Genomic DNA, 27,989 nt, shown 5'->3' on the forward strand with positions numbered 1-27,989 from the left:
TTATCTGTCTTGACTTGGTCACTAGGTCACAGGGGCTGCTGGCACTGCATGTCTCCAGAAAACCACGTTGGTTGTTGCCTGGTAACTTGTTCTTCTCAGAGTTATGGTTAAAAGATTATTTCCTCTCACTGGCTCCCCTGGTGTAGAAGGATCCACTTAACTTCCTCAGCTCATCATTTTTTGAGGGGTGCTTTGTTACCCTCTTCCCTGCTCCGTCTTCTTGGGTGTGTCTGCCCCTTTCTCGCTCTGAAATAGCGTTTGTCAGCTCTCAGGCAGCTCAGCTACTTGGTCTTATGTCTCTGATGTGACTGTATCTGATTTTTAGAATAATTTTCTGCCTCCTTCTAGCTGATGGCAATTTAGAAGTTTAAATAATTTCAGAATGATTAAACCACAGGCATTTTTAAGCAACATTTTAGTCCAGTCTACTACAAGTAGTAATATTTGCCTGATTGGACTGCTTTTGTTTTACACAGTAGCATCCTTGGCCCTTACCTGTTGTCTCTTTTGCAAACTGTATCTCTTTTCTTGCTTTCAGCTGCACAACCTTGTCCTTCCTCATACAGTAGTTGCTGTTTTTCTCCCACACGTCAGGAGAGCGAGTCCTGCCTGTGTGACATCTCCCTCCTGGCTCAGTCACCTTGCAGCCCTCTGGGCACCACGTTCATGCCTTTTTGTGGCCTTGCTTTGATGCTCCCCGGGGATCTAGACATTGGTCTCTTACCTTTGGTTTTTCCTTTTGGATTCTCTTCCATATGGATCTACTGTAAACTCTTTTAAACTTTTCTAAGATTGTCTAATACAGAATCTCTTTTTCACATACATTTATGAAAGGAGGACTTCTTAGAAGCAATGAGAGACGTGGGCCACTTCCCTTACCTCAAGGCTCATGAAGTAATAATACATTAATAGAAACGCCAAACAGATTTATGCTATTTATGATATCTTCTTAACATTTCCTTTAAAAAAGTTGATGTTTTCACACACACACGATATATAATGCGATATGATAGTGTGAGTCACATGATTTATCCAAAATACTACTTCTAATGTACTTTGGTGCTGTGATCCATCAACACAGCTGCAGGTTAAATTCAATCCTGTTATTGAATTTCTGTGACTGGAGGATAGATTTGATAGATTGAGTTCAAATTTGTGACTTTGTGGGAATGTCATGGGCCAGGTAACTTGTTTACTTTCCCCATGATTGCCACATTTCTAGGCACCTTCCCCACTTGCTTGTTTTTCTGGCTCCACGTCTGTAATCCCTAGGGATTATTTCCTATTGTAAAAATGAACCCACCAGTTGGTGGGTTTCAGAGCCTGGCCTATGCTCTGTGCCCAATTGTTGGTCTAGATAATACTCCAGCCATTCTATCCACACGACCTCTTGTACTTTGAAGACTTGTTCTCAACTTTTGGTGCCCTCACCTGTTTCCTGAGGTGTGAAATGAACTCCTGTCTTTTGATGCCTGAAACACAACCTTCGGTTTTCACTCTCTTCCTCCTACATGATTCTGATGAGGTTTATTTTCGTATGTTTGTCACTTTGTTCTCTGTCTCTTTTGTACTTTATCAATTCTTTTAGAATTCTTCCCCTGTTCATTGATCATGCTCGTTGCTGTAAATCATCATTACGCCATTAACAAGCTCACCGGTTATTGGGGCAATAGCTAGCCTGATTGGTCTGTTCCTTTTCTGCAGAGTTCCATATTTTCTGTTCTGTGCCTCTTTGAGAAAAGGAGACAGACAGATTATGTGTCAAGCCAGCTAGTTTCTTAGGTGTCTCTTCTCACATGTAGCTGTTTCTTCTTAGAGGAAAACCTTCTAGTTGGTCCCCCAGGCCTGAAGGTGAGCTAATGGATGAGTGAATATTAGTAATGGGTGCTGCTAACATTAGTAGTGGGTGCTGCTAACAGTAGTAGTGGGTGCTGCTGTGTAAAATGGATTTGCCTCAGGGCTTACCCGAAAAGGGAGTTCTGGAACTCCAGGCCATTTTTTTGTTTAGTTCTTGGATCTCCTGTGATTTCAAGGAGGCAGAATTATCTCTTCCCAGCTAATTTCTTATTGGTCAATTGTGGTCAGTACCAAGAACAGAACTAACACATTTCTCAATAAATTTGGCTTATGGTGATGTTTTTGGCCAAAGTTGTGGTTGTTGTTATGCCAAAGAACAGCAGTCCAGAAATTTCTTGAGAGAGATAAGGAAGCAGAATCTGATGTTTTCTCTTCCTCTATTTTCTTGCCTATCACCTCTACATTCCTGAGGTTGGAGCTGAGACATCAGAAGCTTCTTGCCCAGAAGCTTCTGAATGTGTAAGTGGTAAGGAGTGAGGGACCTATAATCAGATGAACTGGGTCTTCATTCTAGCTCACCAACTGTTTCTCTGTGTGATCTTTTGCAAACTGCTTGACCTCTCTGCACTTTTCTTTCCTCATCTTTAAAATTGGGAGATTGGACACATTTTGAAAAGGTTGCTATGAAAATTAAATAGAATAATAAGTAAACATTAAAGCAATAGAGAAGAGCCTGGTGCATAAAATATTAGTTACTTTTCATATTGTTTAGAATACATAATAAGAAACTATATCATTTGCTTAATTCTGTACATTTAACTGTGATGTTTAGTGGACAGTTTCGTGTTTGGAAATCCAGAGTGAAAGGCTGATGACAAGAACACTGGGAACCTCCTTGCCCCTCCTGTACAATGTACAGCAAACCAGCCAAAGAGAAACGGGAGACAGGTGCCAAAGCAATTAGATAGTTCAATCAGATACCCTCTATGTGGCAATGGTTTTGGAGTTGTTAGGATTTAAGGATTGAACTCATTTCTCTAGAAGGCCATTCATGGCTCTCCATCCTGATGTCAAGATTTTATGGGTCTTGTGTTTCTCCTCATTTGATTGCATTCTGGAATTGTGGATTTTATATTTGTTTCCAGTTTACTGTAAATATTCCATGGGGCTTTTGAATTCATGTTTTGGAAAACATCCGTTTTGTTTGCCTTCCTTTCATAACATAATAGTCTTTTCTCTAGGACAAATCTCCAGGATTGTTGGGTGTCCATGACAAGGTGACAAGCATGGGTGGCTTTAACAGGGGGCACTAAGGCAAGAATTACATTGAGAATTAAATTATCCATTGGATATAAAAGTCCAAATGTTTTTTCCCCTTGAAACTATTTCTGGATGTACAAACTCATACTCATATGGAAGTGTTAAAGTCACTGAATGAGCTATTTCTAAATAGATGCCTTCTTGGAGTCTGGGAGGGTGGTCATTATTAAATAATCCCATAGTGGCGTTTTGAAAAGGGATTACATCTCCACCAATGTGTAGTTTGTGTGTGACTAGAAGCTGGGTAAGTGGAGCAACTTTATGTTGAAACAGGTAACTGTCACTTTTTCAGAGATGATTTCTCTTACTTTTTCAGTTTGTCAGGCTCCCTGATTATATGTCTACTTAGCATCCTGTATGTTTCCCTAGCACTTACCATTATAAGTGATTATTTCTGAAGCAGGTGACTATACAAAATTTCAAGTTCCTGAGTGTCAGGGACAGTGTTCACATCTCTGTGTCTAGAAGATTACGGAGGATCTGGAACATAGTATGACTTGATATATACATTTATTGAATATTGATTGAGTAGAAAGTGTGAGCACTTTTATTTTTTTACTTACTGGGAGTTTTTCGAGACTGACTGTATTTCAGTCATGATTGAATTGGCTACACAGAACAGAAACCCAACTACAGTGACTTACTCTGGAGGTTGGCAAACTATTTTTGTAAATAGCCTGACAGTAGTGCAGGTACACAGTCTGTCACAACTACCCGACTCTGCTGTGTATTATAGAAAATGCTTAAATCAACAGGCATGGCTATGTGCCTATAAAAACAGGCTCGGGGTGTGGCCCATGGGCCGCGGCTGTAGTCCCCTGCCTCAGTCAAGTGAGGGAAGTGGTTTAGAAGTAGGCCCTCCAAGGTTGGTACAGCTAGTTAAGGGGCTCCTCCAAGATGAGGCTTCTTTTTGCCTTTCAGCCCATCACCTGTGTCATATGCTTTTTTAATAATGGTCACAGGTTGCCCCAGAGCTTTAGACATCAAAGTTACAGGAAGAAGATGAAAGAGTAAAGCACAGAGACATTTGTTCTCTCCAGATTTTGTCTCTTTGTAAAGTGAAATACATCTTCCTTATTTGCCTTTTTACTTTGGAAGGAATGCCCATCTTTTGGATGTCTATCTACATCTCATTAGTTAGGACCTTGTTTAGGGTTACTCCCAATGACAAGAGGGCCTGAAATGGCAAATATTTTAATGGAGCACATTGCTGCCCAAACAAAATTGGGATCCTGGTGTTGGGGAGGGTTGGTGACTAGAGATGGGATGAGCAACTAGCTGGGTCTACTGTGCAATAGGGTTTCTTTGGGCGGGGGGCAGTGCAGGTTTTAAAAAGTAATTATTTTATTTTATTTTTTCCCCATCTTCCCTTCCCTTTGGCAACCGTCAACTTATTCTATATATCTATAAGTGTGTTTCTATTTTGTTTTGTTTATTCATTTCCTCTTTTTTAATGCCACATGTAAGTGAAATGTTATGGTATTTTTCTTTCTCTGACTTTTTTGACTTAGCATAATACCCTCTAGGTCCATCCATGCTATTGCAAATGGCAAGATTTCTTTCTCTTTTATGGCTGAGTAATATTCCATTTTATATGTGTTCCACTTCTTATTTATCCACTCATCTATCAATGGATATATAGGTTGCCTCCATATCTTGGCTATGATAAATAATGCTGCAGTGAACATAGGATGCATATATACATTCAAATTAATGTTTTTTTTTGTTTTTTGTTTTTGGATAAATACCCAGAAATGGAATTGCTGGGTCATATGGTAGTTCTGTTTTTAGTTTTTTGAGGACACTGTATACTGTGTTTTTCATAGTGGCTGCACTAGATTACATTCCCAATAGTTCATGAGGTTACCCTTTTTCCACATCCTTACCAACTCTTATTATTTGTTGATTTATTGATGATAGCCATTCTGACAGGTGTGACACGATATCTTATTGTGGTTTTGGTTTGCATTTCCTGATGATCAGTGCTGTCGATCATCTTTTCATATGTCTGTTGGCTCTCTGTGTCCTCCTTGGAGAAATGTCTGTTTGGATCCTCTGACTATTTTTAAATTGCATTGTTTGTGGATTTTTGGTGTTAAGTTGTATGAGTTTCTTGTATATTTTAGATATTAACCCCTTATTAGATATATCATTGGCAAGTATCTTCTATACAGTAGATCGTCTGTTCATTTTACTGATGATTTCCTTCACATTTTAGTTTGATAGAGCCCTGTTAAATTTGTTTTTCTTGTATTGCCATTGCCTGAAGAGACATATCCAAAAAATTATTCTTAAGATCAATATCAAAGAGTAATTTACTGCCTATATTTTCTTCTAGGAGTTTCATGGTTTGAAGCCTTACATTTGTCTTTAATCCACTTTGATTTTATTTATGTATATTGTATAAGAAATTGATCCAATATTGTTTTTACATGTATCTGTCTAGTTTTCCCAACACCATTTATTGAAGAGGCTGCCTTTATCCCATTTTATAGTCTTGCCTCCTTTGTCATAGATTGATTGACCTTATAAGCAGGAATTTATTCCTGGGCTCTCTTATATTCCATTGTTCTGTATATCTGTTTTTACGCCAGTATCATACTGTTTTTATTGCTGTAGCTTTATAGTATAGTTTGATATCTCCCACTTTGTTCTTTCTCAAAATTTTTTTTTTTTTTGGCTGTTCAACATCTTTTGTGGTTCCATATAAATTCTAGGGTTTGTTGTTCTAGTTCTGAGAAGCGTGACATTGGCATTTAATAGGACTGCATTGAGTTTGTATATTACTTAAGGTAGTAAAGTCATTTTAATAATATTAACTCTTCTAATCCATGAATGTGGTATATTCTTCTGTTTATTTGTATTTTCTATTTCTTTTAGCAGTGTCTTATAGTTCTTAGCGTACAGGTCTTTCACCTCTTTGGTCAAATTTACTTCTAGGTATTTTATACTTTTTGATATAATTATAAATGGGATTGTTTTCTTCCTTACTCCCTCTGATCATTTGTTATTCATGTATAGAAACACAATGGATTTTTGTATATTGAATTTGTATCTGACAGCTTTACTGACTTCATTTATTCTAGTAGTTTTTGGGAAGAGTCTTTTCGATTCTATATGTAAAGTTTCATGTCACCTACAAATAATGGGGGTTTTACTTCTTCCTTTCTGATTTGGATGCCTTTTAATTCTTTTTCTTATCTTGTTGCTGTGGCTAGGACTTCCAGTACTATGTTGAATAGAAGTGGTGAGAGTGGGCATCCTTGTCTTATTCATGATCTTAGAGGAAAAGCTTTCAGCTTTTCACAATTAAGTATATTAGCTGTATTGTGCTGTAGTTTTAAAACTTTTCTGTCTCCCCTTCTCACAGCAACTACTTTCTATTCAGTGTTAATTATGTACTAAGCACTGGTTAATTGCCTGCTTGGCAGTTTCAAATGTCACCTCTTCTACTCACTGTTTTTATGACATTGACCTCAGATTTCTCAACTTAAAAATGGGAAACCAGAGTAGTACCTATTCTGCAGTTGAGAGGGTCATGTGAGAAGGTACGTGAGGCATTTGCACTGTGCCAGCATGTGGCAAACACTCAGTGAATGGTGCATGTCCTCATTACAACTACTATAAATGTACACATTATGTTTTTATCTCCACTTGCTCTAACACAGATATATTTATAAAAAACAGAAGAAAATAAAGGAATAATGAATATAAGCTTTATGACTAATATAAAGTATGGGGAAAGATTGGTGCTGTTGTCATAGGCATTCCACAAGAGTGTGAGCTTTTAAAAATGGCCCTTGCCTAATTAGACAGCAAAGTTTGCGGTGAGCAGCAATAGAACCGTTACAATCCAATTCCTCAAATCCTATCTATGCTTATATCCTCTCAGCAGCTATGGAAAAATCCCAGCTTTCATGACACAGCATAGACTAGGTTTAGTTGTTTTATTTTATTTTTTAAACATATTTAAATTCCTCTGGGCTGATATTTCACAGGATGGGAAGTCTGATTCTGTCAAAGGCTGAGTTCCCTCCGTGCTGTGTACACAGAAAACTTAATGCTTTATTTCTCTGTGCCCTGACCTATTCTAAGCAGTGGTGTGGATAGAAGTACCCCCAAGAAAAGGAGAGTGGGAAACACTGACCCTGAGTGCTCCTTGCTGAGATATTTCTGATTTTAAATGAGTCTCTTTTGGGGTTTCATTAACTCTTTCAGGCACTGTGTCAGAAATCCTTTCTCAGGTGCATAGGCATATTTTGCATTTGCTTTACAATGGCTAGGCATTTTGCAAATGTAATCCTGAGAGCTCCACGAGAGTCGTTAATGAAGCACCTTTACAGCAGTTCAAGATTTACTAGGTCAGATCAGGAAAGTCAGAACCTTACTGAGAGGTTACTTACAAGGTTTATTTCTCAAACCAGTCACAATACTAGAGTAACCACCCAAGTGTCACTTTTCAAAAGCATAAGCCAAGACTCAAATGATCAGAGCCCTAGCGGAAATCTTTTCTCTGAATCCATTACACAGGAGATGAGCTGGGTAAATACCAAGACTCTCCCATTTAGACTCTGACCCTCACTCAGCAGGGGGAGTGATTTGTTTCTCACGTTGGTTCTGTGCCCACCTTTTTGTGAACCTTTTAATTTAAAAGAGACATTGATTAATGATGCTTTGATCTGCTGACTTTTTTTTTTTTCTTTTAAAGGGCAGCCTCTTTTCTACATGAATTTGATGTTGGAAGTAAACCATGAATATAAAAATTATATTGCTTATTTATTTCTGGGTGTGGTAGGCATATCCTAACCCTCTTTTCCTTACCCCAAAGTTAGGATGCAGGCTGGGCTCACATCATTTTTGTAGTCTTAGCATTCAGTGTCTGATACAGTACAGATTTGACAAATAATATTTGTTGAATAAACCAGTAGATGACTGAATAAATAAATGATACTTAATAATAAAGAGGACTTGGGTGAAGGGCAGTTCCAAAAGCATATCTCCAGATGACTTGTGTACCTTCTTATTGAGAAATGAATATTCTATAGGCTTTGTTTTGAACCTGTGATGATGCAAGTTAGAGTAGTTCATGATGGAAAATCTTTCTGCCTGTGTCCCCTGATAACAGCCTTAGTATTTCTTGCTTGGACAGTAAATCAAGACTCCAAGAGATAAAGTCATCTTGAAGTCTGTGAATATTTTTACAGTCATTCTAGACTACTGAGTAACATAGCTTTAATGTCCACAGAGCTTGTAACCTGTCTTGCTCTTCTGTGCTTCTTTAATAGTGGGTGTGTAAATGTCAGAGTTTAAGAAAGGGGAAGGATACCATATAAATCACAATGTTATATCAGATCTTAGGAAATGTAGATTTGTTCTAATATTTTCGTCTAGTTCTTACAAAAATAAAAGTATTTTTATGCGATTTACCATTTTGTTCATTTTTATGTTCTCCTAATTAAATATGTGAAAGTTCCAGAATTGGTCTTGTTTTCAGATTGCAGAACTGGAAATTATAGTTTAAAGAAACTAAGATTTTTTAATTAATGTATTTTATATTGTGTTGAAAACTTCATGATAATTTACTAAAAGTGACATTATTTATATAGATATATTAAATATAGAATAAGACTAAAACTTAATGTGCTGTAAGAGAATTACCATACCTATTTGGCAGCTTTGCAAGGGACCTGTATTACTTTGAAAGGTATAAATGATAGGTTTTATAATACCTTATCCTCTTTTCTTGATCTATATTTATTATTAGGGTCTCTTTCTGTTTTACCTTAATGTGCCTGGGGAACTCCTGCTTAGCTTAAAAGGACACCCCAAAGAAAGAAATGCTGTTAATGGTTTAACAAATTCCAAACGTTATTAGCAATTTGTGCTTAGGGGAAGGGTAGATGGTGATACACCTAAATTCTGATTTAGGTGTTGCCAGTAACCCAGAACATCTGGTCTCCTCTGTTAATAAATAGGGAGGTGGATGCTGGTTACACTTGATCTTCTAAAGGCCCTTCTCACCTCTAGCAGGTTAGAGCCCCTGACAGTGGTGATAGGACCACATCTCCAGAGGGGCTTTCTCTGAGATGCATTCTGACAGGTGAGGGGCAGATTTCATTTTAAATTTAAGGTTACTCAGAGGTGTTACTCAGTGACAGATTTCTACATTAAGGCACATCCGTTTTTATATTTTCAGTATGGAAATGAAATCAACTGTATTGTATATTTTGATTCTCTCCTTTCTGACTAGCCATGCAGGCCATGCAAAATATTGTGTCATATTTTAATTATTTTTGCCTTGAGTTTGTGCTCTTTTACTTTATTTTGAGTTTTAGTCTTATTTCCACCCCAAATAGTGGGTTAAAAATTGGTCCAAATATGAAACAAAAATAAGTTAGAGTTACATATAATATTTAGGAATGTAAGAATGCTTAACAGACTTTATCCAAAACTGAAAAACACAAACATGTATAGTGGTTGAAAAATGAACCATCAAATAAATGTATGGACTAAGCATGGCCAGAAGGGCACTCTGCTTAACACCACAGTGAGAAAGCACGGTGTGCCAATTTCTTCTCTGCATCCCCTCCTCTTTCTCTAACTGTTAGAGAGTATCCGTGGTTACTTCCATGTTGCTTCTTATTCACCTGGCCTTCCACCTTCCCTGCCCACTTGGGTGGCATTCTGAGCCTCCAGCAGGAACCCCTCCACCCCTGTCCCAAGTTACTTGTCCTGACGCACTTTGAGCATAACTAGGAGACTGAGTCCACATAGAGAAGCACTTTCCACAATGTCCGTTGGTTAGCATGGTTCTGTGATAGATGCCCTCTCATATATAGATATTTCCTTAATTTGTAGGCATTTTTGTTTAATCAAAAAGCTATCCACAAACCATCAAGTCCATCTGTAGAAAACTGGCAGTTGACTGGAGTCAACACCTTTTACTAAATGCCACAGAGTTCAGTTTCCTTCCAACATAAGGATCATGAGGCAGCTCAGACAGGGCCGTTGTCTGAAAGGGTTTTCTGTGGTCCAAATTCATGGATATAATCAGTGATAGTTGTAGACACAGAATCGTTTTAGTTAAAAAAAATAAGTTTCCAGACTTAAAGCCTAATCAGAGCTCTCCCTTTTTCTCCATTCCTTTCCCATATCCTTCCCTTTGCGAGACCCTGTTTACTTAATCTCTAAAAGTGTCTTTCCTGTTCTCTGGTCTTCTTTCATGGCCTTCCCAGATTTTCATTGCCTTTCCAGATGGAGGATGAAGACGTGGCTTCTCAGCATGGTCTTCTGGCTCTTCATACCAAGGCTCTATTCTGTCTTCTGTTCCTCCAGTCTAGGCTTTCACAGAATAACCACTGAGTGCCTCTTGTGGGCTTGGCCCTGTCCTAGAAGTTCAGGATAGACACGGTAGTGATAGATTCCTACTTGGTCCTTGGCCTTGTGGAGCTTACATCAGACCACCAATTTTTTCCTTTTCTGTCATGCCCTTGAACTTGTGCAGCTGTGGGAATGCTTCCTTCAGTTTTGGATGCCAATCTGCCTCTTCCCACCCCCATATGTAATAACATCCTACTCATCCTTCAAGGCTTTGCGCATACATCACTTCTGTGAAAGCCTGTGTGACTCACTCCTTTGGGCTTCCACAAGTGTGTGTTTGTACTTCATTGTAACCTCTGTTCAAATCTGTTCTCTATTTTGTTGTGTTCTTTTCAGATTTGAAAGCCACGTATTCTTGCCTGAAGGTAAGAACCTATGTAGCTCATTTCTGTATGTCCCAGAGCACACTAGATAAAGAGTAGATGATCCACAGATTTGTTTAGCACAGTAATTATTTTGTTAAGGGCCTGTTGTACATTGAGGCTGCTAGATATTTCATATATATTGTCAACCTTGCTCCTGCTAATGAATTTATGAGTTATGGCTATGATTACTATCCAGTTTACAGATGAGAAAACTAAGGTCCAGAAAGATTAAAAACTTAGAAGCACACAGCTGCTAAGTGAAAGGTCAGACATTTGCACTCTGGGCTGCCTAATTCTAAAGTCCATGTTCTTTTCACTATGATCATGATACCTGAGAAACACACAATGCTGGTTGTTATGGCCCCTGGAAGTCCATATTAAGGATACACATCTCTTCAATTAATACTCATATGACTCAATTTTTTCATCTTCCCTCATCCTGGAAACTTTCTCTTTGAACCTACCTCTTCTTTTACCCATTCTGTATTGATTGATTGATTGCTTGATTGATTGATTTGAGAGAAAAATTGACTTGTTGTTCCACTTATTTATGCATTCATTAGTTGCTTCTTGTATGTGTCCTGACCAGAGATCAAACCTGTAATCTTGGCATAAGGGGATTACACTCTAACCAGCTGAACTACCTGGCCAGTGCAGTGCCCCCATTCTGTATTTTTAAAATACTTCTAAAACTGTGCTGCAAAGAACTGGAAGGAAGATTTCTCATCTGCAGATTTTGACACTGGTCTTTTTAAAATGACCATTGGGGAAAAAATGAATAAAATGACCATTGACCAAAATTTTGTGTTGCATTTCAGAGTAGCCATATATAACACAGGACCACAATATATATATTGTGAATGATACTGAGTATGCGTTCAGTAAGCTCAGCTTCCTTCTGTGAACCAAGGTCAAACAAGGATCTCCCTATCATATAGGTTGAGGTTTTTTAGTTGCAAGCAAGCTCTGGCCTTCTTAAAGGAAAGGGATTCATTGGAGGAATAGCCTGTAGCTCACAAACTGCATAGAAGTTTGGAAAGGATAGGAAGCAGGGCAATTCCAGTACCTTGGCAGCTTGAATGACTCATCGCTGTCCCTGCTAAAATCACTACTCCCCAAACACTTTTCTGTCCTTACATCAGTCTGCTTAGATGCATCAGGTTGGGCCTAGTGTATATCATGCATCTACTCCATGGCTATGAGAATGCCTGGGACCTTCACTGAGGAGTCCCACTGTGCTTGCAACAATGAGAGGTGGGGTGAGGTAATTCTCCAAAGGAAACTGAAGTGAGAATGGATTCTGGACAACCCCCCAAATTCAACAAATACTAGTTGTTCCTAAATTCTACAGGAATAGTAGAGTTTATTGAAGAGAGGTACAGAGTTTTGCTCTGTAAATGAAGTCCCACCTTTTGTAGCTTTAGCCTTCCCTTTCTGATCAGCATCTTGGCTTTGTCAGTTGATGGTACCAGGAAACCTTTCAGCTTTGTGCCATAAGTTTGATGAGCCTGCCCTCGCCTTGCATGGCTTCATCTAGTACTTAAGTCACTGGGAAAGAAAGACATAATAACATACCCAGGACCTGGCTAGCTTATTACTGACGTCCTTCCTCCAGCAAGTCTTAATAAAACCTAAGTTCTAAAAACCCATCATCAAATAATAAACGAAATAGAGTAAGTGCACAATTCATGAGATTAATATAGAGCAGGAAGACAATCTTTTTCCCCGTAATACTCTTTATTCTTACATCCTACTTTATGGGGGTGCTGTTTAATTTCATGTTCATTTACTTTAATTACTTCTTGCATGTAGTTTGTGGGAAAGTTTGCCATTTTCCAACATCTAAAAGATGGGCTACTTGAGTTTTGTTTCAGACCCTGTTAGAATTAATATATAATAAAACCCAGTGTGTAAATTTCTCGTTTTTCACTTCAAAGGATTATTCATCATAATAGAATCAGTTTTTCCAGGGAGATTTGTATCAGACTTGCAAGTCAAATTAGTTGAATGCATTTCTTCTGCTAATAAACAGAGAACCTTGACCCTGAAAGCATCTCTACAATGAATTCCAATAATTCAATGTTTCCTTGCCTCAAGAAATCAACCTATAAATGACCTGGGAATGAAAAAATAAATTTATTAGCCTAAAAGGAGATTGTTATGATGGCAAATTGAAGAGGATAAAAGTGAAGAAAGCTTATAAAATCAAAATTTAAATGTTGAATATATGTTAGATATTATTAAAAAAAGAAAACAAAACACAAATTTAAGGGTATAGGTTAATTCTCCCATGCTCCAAGCAAAACATTTTTAGGGACAGATTTTATATGTTTGTGGTTGCATTTATTTGTTTGTTGCACATGAGGATGATGCAAGATGTTAAGGGGCTAGTATGTACTTACCTAAAAATCTCTTCTGTTTCTAATTTAAGAGCTTATTGCAGTTGTGGGAGTATCCACAAGTCATGGTGGACAGTGCTGAGTTAGATTACTGCCTGCCTTTTGATTTGCCTCATGATCTGTAGGTCCAAGGTTAATTATAGGAAGATTTTGGCCATGAAACTATCACAAGACCATATAGGAGTAGAGAGCGGTGTAGCTTCTTTCAAGAGGTAGGAGTGATCACTGATGTACTGTGTGACCCCAGTAGGATCAATGTGAGTAGGTTCTCAGTGTGGGTTAGTTCTGATCCCCCTTTCAAGTTCAGTTGAAGTTGCCGTGAGCTTCTCAAGCTGTTGCTCAAAAGGGTTTTAGATGTGGAGCTGCTGGGCATTTTGTCTAGTTCATCGCGAGAAATGCTGTCTTCTCTCTATAAGACATGGAAGATTTGACCCTATAGAAGAGATAGGAATGTGGTTTTCCTATTACTCTGTAGAGGACACTCCAGCGTCATCGCAAGATGTCGATTTAACACGGGAGGAGACAGGTACCGTGTCACTTCCGAGTCGGACTGCACAGCCATTCTCGGCGGTGCAGATAGACTCTTAAGAAGCTACACCATCGTCTCTCGAGATGGACGGCTGCCGATGTAGATAGATAAGCTCTACTGTAGCGGAAGATGCAGATGAAGATTCTTTAGGCAGAAATTGTGGGAATCCAATGTATAAATGACAAAAAATTTCAAGGCTAATTGTAAAGCCCTCTTCAGTGTATAGTTGAAATTCACCTTCTCTCGATTTTTCCACAAGATCGAGAATAAAAATGGTTATGATTGATGAAGCATTCAGTGTGTGTCTAACTGTAAGTCGGACTAGAGGGCCTTTTAAATCACCCAAATGAAAGATTGCGTTATCATGAACATTAATATGTAACAGAGTGGTGTAAGTTACACCACACATGAGAATAAACTCAAGATGGATCAAAGACTTACATGTAAGCCGTGACACCATAAAAGTCCTAGAGGAAAACATAAGCAGCAAAATTTTAGATATCACACGTAACAATATTTTCACGGATACATCTCCTAAGGCAAGAGAAATAAAGGAAAAAATAAACAAATGGGACTACATCAAACTAAAGAGTTTCTGCTCAGCAAAAGAAAACATCAGCAAGATGAAAAGGAAACCAACCATATGGGAAAACATATTTGCCAATGATATCTCAGACAGGGGACTGATCTCCAAAATATGTAAAGAGCTTATATGACTCAACATCAAGAAAACAGACAACCCAATTAAAAAATGGGCAAAGGACCTGAACAAACACTTCTTTGAAGAGGACATACAAAAGGTCCATAGACACATGAAAAAATGCTCAACATCACTAGCCATCAGGGAGATGCAAATAAAAACCGCAATGAGATTCCACTTTACACCTGTCAGAATGGCCACCATCAACAAATCAACAAACAACAAGTGCTGGTGAGGATGTGGAGAAACGGGAACCCTACTGCACTGTTGGTGGGAATGCAGACTAGTGCAGCCACTATGGAAAACAGTATGGAATTACCTCAAAAAACTAAAAATGGAACTGCCTTTTGAACCAGCGATTCCACTGCTAGGATTATGCCCGAAAAATCCTGAAACCCTAATTCAAAAAAACTTATGCAGCCCTATGGTCATAGCAGCGCTGTTTACAATAGCCAAGTGCTGGAAACAGCCTAAGTGCCCATCTGTTGATGACTGCATCAAAAAACTGTGGTACATTTACACAATGGAATACTATGCAGCAGAGAGAAAGAAGGAACTCCTGCCATTTGTGACAACATGGATGGAAGTAGAGAGAATTATGCTTAGTGAAATAAGCCAGGCAAAGAAAGAAAAATACCATATGATACCACGTAATACATGAAACTAAAGAACAACATAAACAAATGAACTAAATAGGACAAGGAGCAGAATAACAGTCAACAAGGGGAGGGAGGAGGGAGAGAAGGGGAATAAGTAAGGGAAGGGTTTAGTTAAGGAACGTGTATAAATGACCCATGGACATGGACAATGGGGAGGGATATGATTGCGGGAGAAGGGGTGGGCTGGGTGGGGGCGAACAATGGGGGAAAAATGGGACAACTGTAATTTAAAAAACCAAAAAATAAAATTAAAAACAAAAGTATATAACAGTTAAGTGTGTCATTGCTTATCTTAAGTCTCGGCATTCACAGGACTGATTGAGGCCAGCCACCCAAAAAGGAAAAACTTTTTAACAAACACCAGTTCACAGAATCTCCATGAAGGAGGCCAGCCAGCCCAGTGGTCATGCCTCTTCCTGGGTTATTTATTCATTTTGGGGGGAGGGTGTTATTTATTTTTGTGTTCCCAGCTCATGTAGATTTTCAGTCACACTCATGAGGGGTTTAAAGATACCCCCCTGAGACAGATATTACAGGGAAGAAAAACCAGGGGAAGAATTTATACCTGGTGAGAAGAGGAAGTTAAGGGGGAGGAAAAATAATGAAGAGTAACTTATTAAAGGCATAGAGGTTAGGTTAGTTAAATGTTTAGAAAAATTTTTATTTCTTACAGATTTGTTGCCATTTATATAGTTGAAAAAATATCCACTATTAGAAAACCAACTCAAGAATGTAGAAATTGGATTGTTCTCATCGTTTTTTTCTTTTGAAAAATGATATCTTTTCCTCAAAATTATATAAGCAGTACATGTTTATAGCATAAAACTTGATATATAAACATTTTAAAAATTAAAATGATCTTTTCTCAACTCAAACAAATTTGGTAAATGGAAGAGGTATCATTACATGTATAATGTATGAAAATATATAAATGTTGCATATTTTTTATTATTTTTAATGAGACTTTTCTGTCTTTTTTATTTAACATATTTATTAAATAAGCATAAGTCCTTTGACGCTTAATCTTTGTATCTACTATAATATCAACTCAAGCTCAGTATGGTTTTAGTGGATGGATTCATTATTATTTTGAAAAAGTGCAGTAAGTGCATCATTGCAGAACTAAATCTTTGAGTAATTTGTAGAAGTAATAGAGATGGGAAAACCAAGGGATAAGTATTTACTGATTACCTAGTGCATGCCAACTACTGTGTTAGGCAGTTTAAGGTAATTTTGCAATTCATTATCATTTAGTTCTGATGAAGAGGATGATACTTAACAATTATTAGGTGAGAACTTAGGTGTGTATCATTTTATTTAATTTTCACCATAACTCAAAAAGTTTACCTACTTTCATTATTTCCTTATTGCAGATGAAAGCCTGAGGCTCAGAGAGGTCAAGCTAGTATCTCAAGATCACACAGCCAGCAATTATAAAGCCAGACAGGCGGATGGTTCCTAACTACCATAAACTGAACGGCACCCTTGCCTCTCTCCACTCCCCACAGCAGTGTAGATGCCACATGTATCCATGAGGCTAATTTATCTGCCAATGTTTCCTAGCTATTTTCTTCTAACCTATGTTTTCTTTGTACAACTTCTCTGGAAGCTTATCTTTACCTTTTTCTCCCCTTTGGTGTTAAAACATTGGGTGAACGGGCAAGCACTATGTGATACAGGCCTGTTCCTTTCCATCCATGTCATGGAGACATCAACACATTTGCCTGCTCGTGATGGGGCCTTCAGTGTGGGTGCTGCTGTTGTCTTTCAGGGAGCATCCAAGGCCGTTCAGAATGAACTGAGATCTTTCTTGAGCTACTGCTGCAGCATGTGCGCTCCAGGGTTCAGTTCTCAGGACTGCGGGTGCCTGGGTGCCCTGGGCCCAGGCTTCTGCTGTTGTGTCTTGGAGCAAGACACATGTGTCACTCTGCTGGGGCCGTTCATGTTGGCAGTTGGGGCCATGCCATGTTACCATTTCTTCACTGTGTTGACCAAGTTTTCTGTTTCACCTCTTTCTGCTTCTGTTACTTCTCCAAAATTTGGAAGATCATTGTACCTCTCACGTAGAGCTAGTGGGTGAGGGTAGTGTGTGTGAGCCACATTAGTAAAAGCCTTGCACAGGGTTGGCATACAGTTGGTATGAAGTGTTGGTGTTTTCTTTCAAGGAACCTTTAAAAATTGAGAATCACTTTCTTCAGTGACAGTCTCTCAAGAAAAAGGAATCTTCTTAGATAACAGGAGAATTAACTAATCACACTTTGATTAGTTTACTTCCCTCAAGGAAGTGATTTTTCTCTTGTCATTCCTGGGATTTAGGATATATCAATTAACATGTATTTACTAATTGGTAACAGAAAACCTCACCAATAGTGGTTAAAAACATAAGGATATTTATCATTTACTTGCCCAGATGTCTGAAGTCAGTCAGGATTGGTTAAGCACCTGAATAGTATAAATAATATCTGATTGCTGGGTTGGCATATCTATGATTCTTTTAGCTTCCCTCATGACCACAGATGGCTGCTAAAGGTCCAGGTCCGCTCTTCCTACATAGTTGCATTTAAAGACACCAGGTGGGAGAAAGAAGGAAGTCAGAGAGGGGAAAGGAAGAGAGGGACAGGGGGAGAGAGAGAGAGAGAGAGGGAGAGAGGAAGAGAGGGAGAGAGAGAGGGTGGGGGGGGAGAGAGAGGAAGGAGGAGGAGGGAGGAAGAAGGAGGGGGAAGGAGAAGAAGGAGAGAAGGAGGAGGGAAGAGAAGGAAGGAGGGGGAGAGAGAGAGGGGAGAGAGACTTTTTTGAGTTCTTTTCATCTAATCGAGGAGGAAAAATCTTTCAGACAGTTCCCCATTACATCTTTGGGCAAGAGCTAAATTAGATGTCTATCTCTAAATGCAGAGAATGCTGGGCAAGGGAACATATCCTTTTTTTTTCCTTCCCCAGTTTGAAGAGTAGGCAGAGGGACAGAAAGAATAGGGAATTAGGGAATGACTGTTGACTACCTGTCTAGCACTGTCTACATGTGGAGTAGCACTTTTTACTTGACCAGCTAAGGTCAACCCAAAATCTAGATTACGCCTAACAAAGGATCTGAATGTTATTATTTTCAGCATTATTTAGAATGACAATGGATCGCCAGTTTATAGCTAAAGCTGAAATTTCTTGGTATCAACAAGAGAGGGCAGGTAACTAAGACAGAGTGCTGTGTTTACCTTCTTCCTTACCAGGCTTTACCCCATCACAAGCTCTCTGTATATCACCCAGGAACTACTTTGCAGATGGTTCAACTTCCTGCTCAGAGCCATCGTTCTAGATGTTTCACACCCTGCATATGGTGTTGGGTGTGATTACCCTTTGCTCCCAAATTATGATCTTTGCTTCTGTATTTGCTCATGTGAAAGACACATCCTGACAGCGGTGATGTATTTATAGTGCTGTGCTGCTGGTTTTCCAGTCAGTCTGTTACATCAGTACTAATCTTTCTCCCTAAGCTGAAAAATTCATCCCACTTGGAGTTATAAGGAAAAGCTGCACCTAACGTATATTGTCTAGAGTTTGCAGAGGAGAAGCAGAGTAGAGGAATGTCGCTCTCCAAGAAACCTTTCATAATGTCACTCATTCTAAATGGTATGAGTTACTTGTGTTTGGGAAGGCCAAGTGAGCACTGCCTAGAGGAGAGCTCGTGCCTCTGAAGACCCAGTTTACAGGCAGTGTGTTGTGAAGAGAGTAGCAAATATATTTTCTGACAAGGAAAACAGTTATTTTGCAACTGGCTGCTTATCTCAAGCTTGATTCTAATCCTCAAGCATAAATCTCTCATGGAGTTACTCAGTTAAATAAATTGACAGTTCTAGTCAAAACTGTAGTTAGAATTTATATAAAAATTAGTTGACATTTTTAATAAAAATTAAAAGAAGTGATTCAGAGTAAGAATGGAATTTTTAAAGAGTTAAGACCAAAACTACTAAATTTTGGAGATTTTATTGATTGTTGAGAAGAAAATAAAATTTTAATTAAAAATCAATATATAAAGAATCTTTAGACTTCTAGCCAAGATGGGGGCCTAGACTGACATGCTCTGTCTCCCTCCACAACCAAGAAGGACTACAACTCTGCAAAACCAGAAATAACCAGAAGTTCCAGAAAATAAATGAAAGTCCCAACATATGAAGTTATAAAGAAGTGGTGCTCATCTGGACGGGTAGGAGGGGTGAAGCCAGGGTGGAGAGGTCAAGCTGTGCTGGCAGTGGCAGCGGTGGGACGGCAGTAAGCACAGACACCCATGTTTAAAAAGAGGTGAGAAATACCTGGGGAGCACCCCTGGCTGCAGACCAGACCCATCAGCTCGCGATTCCAACGCCAGGGAAGGCAGACCCCCATTGCCTTGGATTGTGAAGGCCAGAGAGGGTGGGGATGGAGGAAGAAGCTCCCAGTCTCTCAGCGGAGAGTGAACAGCAAGAATCCATCTTGGACACCCGCCCCCACACAAAACTCCACAGCTATGAGAAGGGTCGCCTGGTAGTGATGAGTGCACAGGGCTATGCCCCCTATAGTGTAGGAGGTGTTGACAGCCCTGCCCAGGAAGCAAAGGTAAACACAAAACTGTCAGGATGGCTGAGATCATGAAAGAGATCCCAGTGATGCAACTGACCAGCTAGCAAATATCTAATCTAACGGATCAGCAGATAGGAAATCTTTCTGAGCACAGCTCAGAGCTTCGGTTATACGAATGCTTACAGACCTAACAGCAGATCTTAAACAAGACAGGGAAGGAATGAAAGCTAGTCCTGCTGAAATGAACAAGAACACATATGAAACAAGTAGTTTTTGATAAAATCAAATAAAAAAAACGGAACATAGAGAAGGAACAAACAGTCAACCAGTACAGAAACAGGAAACAAGAAGTGAGGAAAATGAGGAGAGGCTAAGAAACCTATGGGACAGCTATAAGCCGGCCAACATCTGAATCATAGGGTTGCCAGAAGGTGAAGAAGAACTAGAAATTGAAAAATTATGTGAAAAAATAATGAAGCATAACTTCCCTATCTTGGGGAAGGAAATAGACTTACAGGTCCAGGAAGCACAGAGAGTTCCAGAAAAAACTAGATCCAAGGAGAACCACACCAAGACACATTATAATTAAAATGTCAAAAATTAAGGATAAAGAGAGAATCTTAAAAGCAGCAAGAGAGAAGAAGAGAATTACATACAAAGGGGTCCCAATAAGACTATCAACTGATTTCTCAAAAGGAACTCTACAGGCAAGAAGGGACTGGCAAGAAATATTCAAAGTAATGAAAAGCAAAAACTGACAACCACGAATACTCTATCCTGCAAAGCTGTTATTCAGAATGGAAGGGCAGCGAAAGTGTTTCCAGGACAAAGTAAAACTGAAGAAGTTCGTCAGATCCAAACCACCATGATATGAAATGTTAAAGGGACTTGTTTAGGAGAAAGAGGATCAAAACTATGAACATTAAAATGAAAACTGTATCAAAACAACCAACAACAGAAGCTAGGGAATCAAAACAAAGGCAAACTAAGTAGGCAATGAGAGTGGGAAAAGAATTATAGGTATGGAGAACATATTGGGGGGAGGTCAACTGGAAGGGGGCAGGGGGGAAAGGGAGGGAGATGGTACAGGAATTAAGAAGCATAATAGGAGGGAGTGGAGTAGATAGGAAGATGTTGAGAAGAACTATATGCACAACCAATGGGCATAGACTAAGGGGGGGACAATTCGAGGGAGGGGAGGCACTGGGTGAGAGGGAACAAAGGTCAAAGACATTGGGACAACTGTAACAGCATAATCAATAAAGCATATTTAAAAATAAATATATAGAATCTCTAACTGGGAATCAAATATCCATCTGCTGTGAATCAGATTCTTGTGAATATGGGAATTTGGTGATGCTTCTAAATTACATAGTCTATATGTGTGACTATTACATTTTAATGAATTAAAATTACATAAATTTAAGAATTTAGTTGCTGGTCCTGGTTGGATAGCACAGTTGGTTAGAGTGTCATCGTCTCCATATGCCAAGGTTGGAGGTTCAATCCCTGGTCAGGGCACATACAGGAAACAACCAAAGGACTCATAAATAACTGAAACAACCAGTTGATGCCTCTTGCTCTCTCTTTCTCCACCCTCCACCCCCGCCCTTCGTCTCTCTCTCTCTAAAAATCAATAAATTAAAATTTAAAAATCACAATTTAGTTTTTCTACTGCACTAGCCATATTTCAAGTGCTCAGTAATGGCTAATGGATGTTGCATTGAACAGAACATTTCCATCATCATGGAGAGACCTACTGGGCAATGTTTCTCTAGATTACCAGAAGTGATTTTCCCCAAGAGGGAACATTTGGCAATATCTGGAGACGTGTTTGGTGGTCACAACTGAGGTGGTGACAGTACTGATGGCATCTAGGGATCCTGCTTAACATCTTACAATGCAAAAGACAGCTCCCATAATGAAGATGAAGAGTGACCAGCCTGAAATGTAGGTAGTACTGGGGTTGAGAAACTGTACTCCTCAGGGTGGGTAGAACTCTGGGGTCCCAAGTTCCTCAGTTGGAGTTTTAAAATAACTCTCACTACCAAAATTTTAGGTAGTCTGTGTTTTGGATATAATATGGGTTCAGAGTAGGCTTAAAACTTGAGGTTAAGTATAGAAAAAAACTTGTCCCAAGTCCTGTGGCCCTAGTTAGAAGTAAGGGAGACTTCATAGAGCTATAGGGGGGAAGTCCAGTTGACACTCAATGTTGTTTCCTCTCCTTTCAAGTCTCCCTCCTCCCCTGCTCACTGGCCCTGAGCTTGCACACTGAGTTTTGGAGTGGGCCGGGTTGTCCTCCTGCCCAGGTCAGCATCTGGAGCCAGGGTGTCAGTGTGAGCAGCCGGGGTTCATACTGACAGTTCTTGGCAGCAGGTGGATGCCAGTGACGTCTAAAACTCAGTGTCCCAACCAGAGTTGGGTTCAAATCTGCACTCTGCCACTTAGCTTTTGTGTGGCTGAGAGCAAGTTAGTTAAACTTCTCTGAGCTTCAGTCTATTCCTTTGTAAGATGGAAATAATAATAGTGTGCATCTTATAGGGCTATTTAAACATTAAATGAGAAAATACATGTAAAGTGATTAGTCTCTAGTATATTAAAAATAAAATTATTGGTAGCTTTTATTATTGTTGTTCTGGTATTGTTTATGTTACTGTGGTTACCAGGCCGAAGAAAGGCTGGCTGTATTGATCTGGGGTTCTCCTGCCCTTGGAGGAAACCTGGGCCCTGGTTTTCCAGTCTGGGTAGGCTGTAGTCAGGGCTAAACCTCTTCCATCTCAGCTTAAATGTCACTTACTCTAAGGACCCTTTCTGTTCAGCTCACTTGAATAGGCTCCCGTCCCCAGACCCTGTCATTGCTTTATCTCCCGACTTCTGTCTATCTCGTCCATAGAATATGGTCAATTTTGTGACCATATGTTTGTGTGTTTTAACTGGTTATCTCTTATGCTAGAGTTGGAGTTGGTGTTAGGCATTAGGGATTAAAGAATTAATGGCACATTAGAATGAAAAACTGAATGCATGAGAATGAAGTAAGGAAAGGTTATGATCGGGTAAAACAGACGAGTTTGTGTGCTGACTGACCTGAATTAAAATCTTGCTCTATCCATTACTTACTTTGCGACCTTAATTATTTAACCTGAGTCTCAGTTTGCCATATCTGTGAAATGGGAAAACATTACGAGAATATCATTGCAAATATGTCTTGCCCTTTAGTCATATATTCAGTAAATGGTGATTTTTATCATTCAAGAACCATAATATAGGAGTAAAACTTAAGGATGATTTATGAATTTGTAGCCTTTCCTTCCTTCTATCAATATTAGGGATTGAACTTTAGCTATAACACTTGCCATATTAGAATATTTATGTCTTCTAAAATAATTTTGCAGATTGTCCAGTTATTTAAGACTTCGGTAGGCTGACGGTAAGATTATTTGGTCAAAGTGCTAGTAATTTTTGTGTGAATGTTAATGGGTCCGTGAAAAGGACTCAAAAGGCATTGGGGCTGGCAGGTCCCTGTCGGCCTGTTTTCAGGGACTCCTAGCCTCCTCTCTGGGGCTTTGTGATCAGTGACTGACGACCTCTCCATCCCGCCTCCTCACCCGCAGCACAACCTCCTATCAGAGGTTGAAAGAACCAGATCTTCACTCCTTGTCCGTGAATCTGGTCAGGAGGCATGAGGCCTGTCGTGAGAGCCAAGTAGCTCTTCACCTAAACTGAGGAGTTGGTCTGTCCCTGACCTGAATCCCCCACTACCGGGGCCAAGAGAAAAGCATTAGTAAGTCTCTGTTAGACCTCATACTGGATTTGTTTTAGATTTTTAGTTCTGTTTCCTTTGAGACCATCTTGAGTTCGTTCTGACTTCTTCTAACTCTTCCCATTGTTAGCAGAAAAGAGAATGTGGCTGGTCATCAGGTTACATGGGGTATATGAGGTTTACAGAATTTGCATACTAGCCATAGGAGTTTGTGGCCTTGCTTCTCCATAAGAGCTAACCTACGTTGTAGAGATGAAGAGAACACACATCTGTTTTGAGTTCCCGTATTTGTACCTTTTGGTTAAAGATAACTCAAAGCTGACTCCCACTGGCTAAGCAAATAACAGACTCATATTGACTCCAGAAAAAGCCCAGGAGCAGGAGGCTCTCTATGGGCTTTGTTAGGAGTCATTCCTGATCTTGTGCTCACTTTTGAGCTAATGTGCCCTGGTCTCCGCCAGCTTTCTCTTTGTGGAGGCAAGCCAAGTCCATATTCTTAAAGCTTTCAAAAGCCCAGCAAAAGGAAGTCTCTCCTTCCCAGTATTCCCTACAGAAGACTAGTAGTCAAGCATCTTTCTGGTTTGGGACATGGCCATCCATCAGTCAGTCAGTGTGGCCAGCAGAGAGGAGCACATTGATTGGTCAGACCTGGTTTATGCCTCCAGCCTCTGGAGCTGGAAGATCTGCGTCAACCTTCTGTGAACCCTAGGCACTGAGATGGTGAGTAGTGGGGCATTTTCCCAAAGAAAAGTCAGACTCGTGTGACCAGAGGAAGAAGAATGCGATGTCGGACAGGAACTAGCCTGTTCTCCTTTGATTTGAGTTGTGCTGGTGACTCTGGGGAAATCTCATGTTTGGCGGTGTCTCCATTTTGCCTCCAGAGCTGCTTACAGGCCTTTGGGTTTCATTTACAGCATCAGCACACCACTCCTGGAGCTTTCTTATAGTCATCATACCCCAGTCTTGCCCACAGCGGTGGGAGTAAATAGCCTTTTCAAGCCATATTCAGTGGCATTACACACGGTGTGACAGAGGAGGCCACCTGGCACTTGTTCCACCTGACACTGATAGGTCTCCCTGTCCAGAGACCCAGGCAGAAGGCTGTAACACAGCAAAGCTTCTGTGTCTTCAGGGCCTCACCCCTAGACTGGGTTGATGGCACGGAGACACCACAGGAATCACACATCTGACACAGTTCTCCTGTTCCTTTTGTGAAATTTCCCATCAGAATTGGTTTGGGGAATAGCAACCAAAATGAAAATGATTTTTGAATAAAATTATGAGTTTGAGTGTTTTGCACAATACTTTCCCAAATATTGGGTAGATTTTTTAAAAGAAGCTAGCACTGAGATCAGTGGTCCATTTCAATTTTTATTGAAATAAATAAGCCCAATAAAAATACTTACGCTGAGAGCTGTAGTGGCACAATAAAAGAATCACTCTATATTGAATTTACTGATTTTATTTATTTACTCCAACTGGAAAATCGAGTATTGTGTTAATGTATTTTATAAGAATCACACTGCTCGATGAAATGGCTAATTTATTTTAGCATACACGTAAATAGCTAGCAATTTTCCATGAGACAGGCTAATGAAAATGATGCCCCGGAATTGTCTGTACTATGAGGAGTGACGGAGACGAGTTATTATTGGGTGAGTGCTAAGAAGCACTGAACTGGCCATCATATCTTTGAACTTTTGAACTGCTACTTGTTTCATGTGATTTATTGATTTTGCTATCTCTCTGTTCAGCTCAACTTTAGTTTTTGCCCAGCAGTGCAGATAAGTGGCATAGGAGATTTAATTTCATGGGTATTTGGGGTTAAAACCTGTCTTTAAGAAGAATGCTAAATATGTTTTAATAAAACATGAGTAGCAGGGATTTTAGGTTTCTATATGATACAGATCTGATAAGAGCCAAGGCACTTTAGAGGCCAGTCAGCGGGGTTCCAGGCTGGGGAGGGTCTTTCTGAGCTCAGGAAGTTTCACCATACCCACATTCATGTTATTTGCTCTCTCAGGCGGGCCTCATTCTTAATTGCACATATCATTGTTTCCCCTGCTTTGCCCTTTTGCTCACGCCACGTATTTCGTTTGATGCCTCCTTTCTGGGGTTCTTGAAGGCAGCAACGCTGAGCCTCGCCTCCCACCCCTCCCCCCGGCTTGCACACCAAGGACTGGCTGCTATTTAAACACCCTCATTTTGGCAGATCTCTCAGGAAGATTGCTTTCAAGAGCAGCCAGGGCTCTCACCTAGCGGAGGAAGACATGGAAGCATGCAGTGTGCTGGGGCCGAGGTTGGCTACCAGAGCCACTCTGAGCTCTCCAGCTCTCTCCAGATCCACTGTCTGTGGTCCTCATCCGCCCTGCTGCCCTCCCCAGCCAGCCCTGACCTTGGAGGGTCCTGTTTCCCTCCTGCTTGGTTGGGGGGCAGGGATCTCATACTGAGTGACAGTGGCCAGAAAGCAGCCTTACTTTTTATTGTTGTCTTTGGACCTAAAGAACTTTTCTTGAATGTGTAACATCTTGATCACTCAGTCTTGATATTTTTTGTTTGATTAGCTAAAGGATGACTTGACAACAGTATTTTATGCTTGCCTTTTTCTTTTGGTGGGGGGGTTGGATGAGGTGGGAAAGAGCTTGATCATGTAAAGGTAACCATCCTAGAAATTTCAGGTAATAAATTTTCAGGCGCATGAGCAGTTAAGACTCTTCTCTCAGTGACACAGTAAGTGAATGTGGAATTTTTATGAAGGTAATGGTCTCTTTCTTTTAAAATCTGATTTATTTAGAAGGTACTTTTAAATGACCAAGTAATTTTAACCTTCAGGAAGAGATGGGAGTTGGGGGATGAGTAGGAGAGGCTTGAGTATCTGCAAAGGTTTGAAAATTTGCATCCCCTTAATGATTAAACTGGCTGGATCTTTATTTGGATGTTAAGAGCTTTTTCTTGCATTGCAAACATTCTCAGCAAATTTATAGTCAGATATTTGGAAACAGCTAACACTTTTTTTAAAAGGAGGAGGAGGGCCTGTTTGAAATGGGAAACAAAATTAGTGGGAATGGCTAAAAAGACAGGATTGGCCACACCATTAGCTGGGAGAAAAAATTCCATTTCTTTGCAACTATGTTATTGTTTACTTTACCATACACATCCTAATATGGTTACCTCCCTGTCAGAGGCGGCCAAGCCCAGGGATTGAGAGGCCCCCTCCGGGAGAAAGCTCCTAACTGCTGCTCAGACAATGAGAAACAAGCGGTACAACTCCACAAAAGGCTTCCCGGAAAATAAGTGTCAAATAAATCCTATAGAACTCTCGTTTCTGCCACTGAGCCCTGTATATGCAAACCTGTTTTTATGCCATCGCTGCCCAAGCTGAGCTGCGTTTGTTTGGAAATAAGCCACTGCATTTTCGTTTTCCTCTCCCCCGCCTCACTTCATCTGAGGGCTCTGGATTAATTCCTTGAGACGTATCTTTGCATACATGTCTCATGAGTTATGTTTCCTGGAGCCTTTTACTAGGAACATTAAGGTAAGAATGTTGATTTAGCCTGGGACCTTTGTCACTCAAACTAATGCTCATCAGTGATAGAGATATTGTAAAGAAATATTGCAGAGGTCTTTTGTGGCACCCCCCTCCCAAATGGAGAGGTGCAGTTGCTTTTAATTGTCATGCATGGATTCAGAAAAAAAAATGCCACCAGTTGTGAATGAGATGGAGCAGAAGTGTACTCACTGGGGTAAACACTGGTGAAGACACCCTGGTGGTGTGGCAGCCACAACAGTTTCATTGGGAGGCTTTCCTGTTGTTTCCTCCAGTTCTTCTTTTCCACTTGTGATATTTCTTTTTCTTCTTCTTCCCCTTTTTCTTCAACTCTCCTGGTCTTTTCCAAATCCTCATGGTCTTGAGGCTTGCCTGTTATTATCTGCAACTCCAGAACAAAGGTAGGTTGCTCAACTCAGTGTTTCGGGGGAGGGCCAAGTTATTTTGGGAGGCATGTCTTTCTACTGCATGAGTGGCTGACCTAAAAGGAGGGGGATCTTGCCTGGAGCCAAGGGATGAGAGAGCACGCACTGTGGCAGCTTTTATGTAGTGGAGTTTATTTTTATGCAACTTAAGCGGCAGCATCTTTAGTAGAATGGACTCATTACTTCTGAAATTCTACACTTGATATCACACTGATGTGTTCGTTGTATTACAGAGCTAGGGCTCAGACATTTGGGGACGCTTGAATTTATGACAGCAGAGATTTCTTCATTGGCTCTCCATTTATTTTATCAAAATTAAATAAAGAATCTAGGAATTTTTTAATCTTTTCTTTTGAATTTTAATGTAAAGGTGTGAGTGGATGAGTGGCATATGTACTTTTTCTTCTTCCTGTGGTCTAATTGCTTTAATTCCCTGGACACCTTTACTTATTTCTCAGTGATTTTGTTCTCAGATTTTGTGTAATCTGGTGCTCTGTTAGAGCCAGGCTGGAGGTTTGCTGTTTTTAACTAACTGTGCCTCGCTGAGTGGCAATACAATA

At 39.9% G+C, this 27,989-nt stretch overlaps 1 protein-coding gene and 1 long non-coding RNA gene across 8 annotated transcripts in view; one reads left to right on the top strand and one right to left on the bottom strand.

The window, feature by feature from the left end:
• The window catches only part of LOC150004681 (uncharacterized), a 63,671-nt gene extending 36,301 nt beyond the window's left edge, over positions 1-27,370 (bottom strand). For both annotated transcript variants that reach the window (XR_016512400.1, XR_016512401.1), the window contains exon 1: positions 27,197-27,370. This is a non-coding gene — a long non-coding RNA (uncharacterized LOC150004681). The remainder of the gene's footprint in view (positions 1-27,196) is intronic.
• FOXP1 (forkhead box P1) overlaps positions 1-27,989 on the top strand; it is a 642,166-nt gene that overhangs the window by 349,374 nt on the left and 264,803 nt on the right. The gene's annotated exons all lie outside the window — the stretch shown is intronic.

The sequence above is a fragment of the Furipterus horrens genome, unplaced genomic scaffold (genome assembly GCF_987537825.1).
Source record: "Furipterus horrens unplaced genomic scaffold, mFurHor1.1.pri manual_scaffold_7, whole genome shotgun sequence".
NCBI classification, from domain to species: Eukaryota; Metazoa; Chordata; class Mammalia; order Chiroptera; family Furipteridae; genus Furipterus; species Furipterus horrens.